General features: G+C 42.1%; 1 pseudogene; it reads left to right on the plus strand.

Moving 5' to 3' along the window:
- The window catches only part of LOC102894795, a 2457-nt pseudogene extending 488 nt beyond the window's left edge, over positions 1–1969 (plus strand).
- The last annotated feature ends 5383 nt before the right edge of the window (positions 1970–7352 follow it).

Raw genomic sequence — 7352 nt, forward strand, 5'->3', positions numbered from 1 at the left:
CCTGAGAGTCAGGTGGTGAAGTGGTTTTTTTCAGATAGATATGCCTGCAATATTTGCATGAAAAACAGATCCTTCACCAAGATCTGAAAACTCAAAATGTCTTCCTAACGAAAATAAGCATGATCAAAGTGAGTGACCTAAGAATTGCCGAAGTGTTAGAGAACCACTGTGACATGGCTAGCACCCTCATTGGCACGGCCTACTCCATGATTCCCGAAGTGTTCTCAAACAACTCCTACAGCTGTAAGTCGGATATTTGAGATCTGAGATGCTGTGCTTATGAAATGGCCACCCCGAAGCATGTTTTCAATGCAAAAGACATGAATTCTTCAGTTTATTGGATTATTGAAGGAAAGCTGCCACCAATGCCAAAAATTGGTAGCCCAGAGCTGGCAGAACTGATAAGAACAACGCTGAGCAAAAGGCCTGAAGAAAGACCCTTTGTTAGGAGCATCCGGAGGCAGCCTTACATAAAGCGCCAGTCATCTTGGTTTAGGAGGCCACAAAGGCAAATACCGCCAAAAATAACATTAAAAATGGTGACTCTAAATTCTGCGGTTCCTGGATAAGGCTGAAACAAATCATGAAGTAGATCCCCCCAAACACTCTTCTGAGGGCTCCAAGATGTTATGTAATGGGCAAAGAAGACAAAGGTTTATCCCAGGAGAAACACATGGTCAGTTAGTGGTTCCTGGAAGACACCTGAGTCCACACCTGCAAACTGGACATGAACCAGACTACAGAATCGCTAGCCACAATTGGTAGAATGAATATTGATATCTTAACTATAGAAAGAGATTTGCGCAATGGCTTAGTTCAAGAAAATGATCCAAGACACTTAGATGCCTCTAATGAGCTGGAAGTTAATGCAATATTTCTCAAGTGAAGGAGAGGCTGCAGGATAACACTGGGTCGAGTACTCAACCTGGAAACCTAATTCCTACATGGTCCTCTGATGATGTCACTGGGGAAAGGAATGAGCCAGTGAAGCCTCTGCAGCCCCTAAATAAAGACCAAATGCCAAAGGACCGGGATCAAGTTGCTGCTGAATGTATTACAGAAAAAGAGGACAGAATCCACCAGGTTTACAGCCACACAGCTCTGGGTCTGCACTTTCCCTGTCTCGACAACGATGGCAGGAGAAAACAGACTGAACCCAGTGAGGAAATGAGACAGTTCCAAGAGGCTACTCCTCGACTTTTGCCTTCTCTTCCCTCTGTTGAAAACGTAGATGTCACAACGACCCAAAAGGACACTGAAAGCCAAAGCAGAGTGATCACTGGGTCTGTGAGCAGTTGGAGAATCAGTGAAATGTTGTCATCAACGAATCAACCATTATCAGCAAGAGAGAGGAAGTGACTAAAGCAGTCACAGGGAGAGCTAGCACCCTCAGGCCCTTCAATGAGGGGAGCTTCTCTGAGTGCAGCCAGGCCAGGGGAGCCACAAGAAGGCAGCCCACCCCTGCCCCATGCTGAATGAAGCTTTGCTCAGGAAAGGAAGCTTATGCACTGTTTCTCTGAGGAGGAGTGAGTTCTTCAAGTTCAACTGAAAAATCAGATTGGGATTCCAGGAAAAGGAAAGGTTATACAAATGAAATGAGTGACTTGGTACAATTGACGACTCAGACCCTAAAACTGGACTCTAAGGAGAGCTGTGAATATCTCCCAGTGTCAGAATTTAAACTTCATCGGGATGCGCTACCACTTCATGGGGAAGTTGTGGAAGAGACAGAGGAACTCCATTTTAAAGAGCTGCCTTTAGTTATACCAACTTCCGAAAGATCACAATAGTAGAAGTCTTGAGAGCTGATGTAATCCATGGCCTGGAGATTCAACTTTTAGACCAGGTGTATGATCCTTTGGAAGAGGATGAATTGGAGAGAGAGGTACATTTGCGGGAGCACATGGATGAAAAGTATATGACTTATAGTGTGAAAACTTGCCAGTTGAAATTTTTTGAGAAAATGTGAACTTTTGAGAATTCATTCTAATCTGCTGCCAGAACTAAAGATCTACATTCAAAAGTTTTTGGCTTATACAGAAACAAATCTATAATGATGGCTGGGGGCCATTCACCATCTTTGTATCTCTTTGGAGTTTTGTTTTTGTTTTGTTTTGTTTTGTTTTTTACTGGGAAAAAAGGGAACACAACAGAGTAATATGAAGCAAGCTCACAAAAGAAAGAAGAAAACCTTTGTCCATCTTATTCTCTTTATGAGGAAAAAACTTAAGACTTTGGTTACTGTTTACTTAGCCCTAAAACTACCAACTTTATATCTAGAGGTTTATTTTTTTAGATACTAATTAGCTTGAATATAGGAACATATAATATTGGATTAAAAGTTTTATGTTGTACTATAGTGATAAAAGCAATAAGAGAAATAAATGACACAATATGTCCAGTGATACCACTTGTCATTGTCAATAACCTTAGGTAGTAGTTGATAAAAAATTTTTTAAGTCCACTCGCAATTCCGGGAGTAGAGTGAAAGAATATGAAGTTGTACCTAGTACTTGAGCAACTGAATTCCTTCTTTACATATTGATGAACATTTAACATCTTATTTTCATGTAATATGCACCTCACTTAGGGTATACAAGAATTAAAACTAAGAGATATTTTGGCTTTGTAAATCAGTATGTTTTTACACACTGGTTTTTTTTTTTTTAATGTATTTTTCCATTAGTGAAAACATTTCTTAAACACTAATTTCTTTTCCAATTAAGCAATTTGTAAGTAGAGTCCCGCTTCTTTTAGTTATGCTGAACACATTTGTCTCCTGAAGTTTGGCTTCTTATACATTAAGATACTGGTTGTCTTCCTATGTTTTAAATGTATGTCTAAATATCACATATTTTATTAGTTGTTTAATAAGGAGTAATGCCCCCTAGGAAATAATTCTAATAAAAGTCTTGATTAGTTTTAAAAAATAAAAGGATAGTAATACTTTTCTTGTTCTTTAGTTGGGTTTATGGGTGTTCACTTTATTATGTTATAATTTATGTAAGATTATTTTATGTGTATCAAATATTTTCTAATCATACAGTAAGCAGTTTGATGAACAAATATTAAGTAGTTAAATATAATTTTTAGCTCTTATAAACAATGCTGCCATAAATATCAGGACCAAACTTTGTCTCTAAGTGCTATTTGTAGACAAAAAAAAGGGCCACATGCTAAATCTAACAAGCACAGGGGAGGCCAGCAAGCTCAGAGACTGAAATTAACCACATAGGATGGTCTGAACATAAAAATTCCTAATTAAAAACAGGTCATGGAGTAGTCACATCCTAGGCCTGTAGCTTCCTTGACAATGGTCCATCTTTACCATAAGTGAGCCCGTCTATTGTCTTTTTGCATCCACGTTAACATACCCTTGGAATGTCAGAGTTATCCCTCCTTTTTCAGACCTCTCAGGAGAGAGCCTGCTGCACCAGAGCACGGGAGACCACAGAACCCCTCACGGTTATCTTGTCCCTATATATCATCTCTATGTGCTGTAAATGTTAATTATTAACTCTCTTGTACTCACTAATGTAAAAAATGTATGTGTCTCTCCATTTTACTTTTTATCCGATCCCAGAGTCTTCTCTGTTTTGCTTTCTCCCACCTCCTTAATCTATCACCAGCGATTTCATGTGACCCTCCTTACGTCGTCTTCTTTGATTCTAATGTATAAAATAAGCTGTAAAATTGCCATTCTCTGGAGCATTTTCTTAATGCATTGAGATTTTGCCTCCCGGCAATTGTCCTCAACTTGGCTCAGGTAAATCCATAAAAATTCTCTACAGATTTGGACATTTCTTACCTCGACATTTACTTGGCGCAGTTGGCAGGATGCCAAAGAAGCCCACCAAGGTCCACCCTACAGACCAGTGCTAGGTACCAGCAGGGACCCATTGAGACCTACCAGTTCCTCACTTTGCATCAAGTGAACGTGGGTGAGCTTTTCTTGGAATTCCAGGCCTCCCAGTTTAAGGCAGGAGACCCTGACTTTATGTGAGCTGTTTTTTAAAATCCTCAAGGTGGCATTAAGGTTAATTGTTGAGATAACCCAGGCTAAGGGCAAGGGTCGACATAACTCAGGGACAGAAGAAAAAATGGGTGACTGGTTTTTGATTTTGGCTTTTCAGTTGGAATTGTTTACTGCAAGTCTGAACAAAACCTTTGCTAGATAAATGACAGTCTGAACTCAGTTCAGCTCTAAAGATACAGGGAATTTACTCCCTCCAGCTCGAATTTTGCTATTCTTAGGTGACGAAGAATCTACCTGGAGGTGTTTGAGAGTACCCCTCAAAACAAGCTTGTCCACATAGGGAATTCCAGCACAACTATAATTAAAGAATTTCTCATCCGGGGACTGCACAGGAAGGCTGGTTTCCGAGCGCTCCGAGTCCCCGCAGTTGCGTGAGACAACAGGGGAGAGAAACCGAGACACGTGAGAGGATTGAAGTGCTTGGGATGTAACATCACACTTAAACCCACTACACAACATCCCTAGAAATTTGTTCAGACTCTGCAGATCTCAAAAATAAATAGATAGATATATAGATAGATAGATAGATAAGTAAATAAATAAATAGATAAATAAATAGATAGATAGATAAATAAATAAATGTGTGTGTTAGGACACAAAAATCTATGTACTACTATTCATTGAAATAAAAGTAAGATGAGAGATCGTGCCTCCAAGGCCGACAAGCCCCCAGCCCCCATCATACTCCTGCAGACGTACAATTCCTAGGGAACTTTTACTTGCAAGTACTTACAGAAATGGGAAGATTTAACTAGAAGTGATATCGACTTGAGATGGCCAAAATGGAGTTCTCAGAAACCTAAATTAATTTTTCGTGCACAGTTAGAAAAAGCGGGCTCTAAAATCAAACCAAATGAATGGGAAGCTTACCTCGACTGGCCAATAGAAGCCTCTGAAATGGAGCACAGAGAGACCTCCTTCTCTCTGGGAAGTTAATAAGGACACTCTAGAGGTTGTCTCTGAACTAAAGGCTTCTGAAGCTGTTCAGAGCCAGCACACACACCCCTTTCCTCTTCTCCAACTGCCCTGCTGTACCCTCTGCTTTGTTGTGTGGACTCACTCTCCTTTCGTCCTGTTCCCCTCACTCTTCTGCGCCATCTCCACCGAAGCTCTCTACTGACCTCGGGGACACTCGGAGTAGAAGACCAGACCAGGCTAGACTAGAAAAAATAATAACAACAATCAGAAATTCAGCAGCTTCCTTTGGAAGAAGCTGTCTCAGGCAGAGGCAACCAACGACTGTATATGTTCCTTGATCTAGATAGAACAGAACTAAGGAATCTACCGAAGAGCCTCACGACCCACTCCGGGCCCCTGACGACTTCTCACAGGAATTTGATTGAACTGTTCGAACATATGATCCTGGCTATTCTGACTTATCCCAATTAACGCACCTGCTGGTTTCTGAGAGCAAAGCCACAGAATTACTAAGTAAGGCTTGCTGGGAAACTCCTGTAGAGGAGTCTGCTTTTAGTGTAAAAAGTCAGGTCAGCTGAAAGATCGTAGATAACTGACATGGGATTTAGAAAAAGAAAACCAGAAGCGAGGGCAGGGCTGCTCCCAGGGCCGTGAGAGGGCACTTCCCCTTCTCGTCACCGATACGTTGGGAGAAATTGAAATTACCAGAAGCGGAGAAACAACTGAGGCCCTTGGAGGTACTGGGGCTACTTCATCTGTTCTTGGCTCCACCCAACTAAGTTGCCCTCTCCCTCAGACTAGGCTTCTGTACAAATGGTGGGGAAAGCTAATCCACCGATGTCTGTTTTTGATTCAGAGCCTGTTCCCTTCCAGTTAGGGAATGTTATGAGGAACATAATTTTTGCTAGTCAAAGCTGCCCCAATGCACCTGATACAGTGAGACTTTTTTGAAACCGGGAATGCCCACATATCCTTTTCCCAGAAGGGCGAAATGTATCCAAACTAAATGAATCAGAGCCTGAACAAATTAGGAAAATAATGATTTTAAAGGTGCCTCCAAGAAAGGAAACCAGTCTTGAGACTGACTGAATGTTCGTTACAGGATGTTTTGATCCAACTTTGGGCCTTTTCCGCTACAGATATTGGCAAGACGAAGTCCATCACTCGTATTAAAACTAATGTTGTCAATACTAAGCCTCTACTTAATATTTGCCAATTTCCTTTAAGACCAGCTGCAGTAGCCAAAAGTAGCTTGTTAGACAAGACTACCTTAAAAGGGTGGGGGGTTTATAATTCCATGTATGAGCCCCTATAATTCTTCGATCCTTCCAGTAAAGAAACCCAATCAGAAAGACTACAGATTTGCACAGGATCTCGAAGCAATAAAAAGACATCCTACGATTCCAAATCTGAATGCCTTATTATCAGCCATTCCTGTGGCCTGCCATTCTCTGGAGCGTTTTCTTAATCCGCAGAGATTTTGCTTCCCGGCAATTGTCAGTTTGTCTCAGATAAACTCATTAAAATTCTCTACAGGTCTGGACATATCTCACGCGTTTCTCACCGTCAACACCTTTTTGTAAGCCTGCTCTATGGGGAGATTCCTTCCCTTATGCCACACAAAGGAACTCAGGGAATCTTTTGACCAGCCGGATCACCTTTATGTGATTATACATCCAACGATGCTTACTTTTCATTAAAAACCTGTGTCCTACACAGTAAGCAAAGGGGGCAGATTCAAGTAGTCAAAACTCACAACTTAGAGTTAAGATCTCTTCTCTAGCAGGGCCCCCTGTGTACTCTCTCCGGGAGCTGACGTGCCTCCCAGTAGTGTATGGAGGTTTCTGCTCCTGAGTGCACGTCTGGAGTGTGTGTGTGTGTGTGTGTGTGTGTGTGTGTTGTGTGTAGAGTGTGCTGCAGCAGGAGTCACAATCTCTGGCCCTGGCCGTCTATTGTTTAAGCTGGCTTGTTCTCCTGGGCACTTTCTTTGGTTCCTCTGAGATCCTCACCTGGAATATTGGACCATAGCTCCTGTGATGTAGGAGATAGGTTTTCCTCTGCCTACTTCTCTCCTGCCTCCACAAACCTGGTGTCTAGTTTTCACTCCACAGAATCTCAGTCTTCCTGGCCAGGACTGCAAATGGCTCCATGCCAGCCTCTTGAGTGTGCATGCCGCTACCAAATCTGGTCCCCAGAAAACATTCCTGTATCCTCTGTTCCAGCAAAGTGTGGAGGGGGAAGCCAACCCCAAGGCCGTAGCCAAGCAAGGCCCCATGCTCACCTTCTAGATTTCTCTGGGGTGAGTCCACGGAGCCTTTCCAGCTGCAGGAAAGGCATATCAAGCTGTCCGGTGGTGCAGGCCTGCCTCGATCTGGAGTCATGCCCCTGCATTGTACTT

This window comes from Pteropus alecto, unplaced genomic scaffold (assembly GCF_000325575.1).
Source record: "Pteropus alecto unplaced genomic scaffold, ASM32557v1 scaffold100, whole genome shotgun sequence".
In the NCBI taxonomy this organism is placed as follows: Eukaryota; Metazoa; Chordata; class Mammalia; order Chiroptera; family Pteropodidae; genus Pteropus; species Pteropus alecto.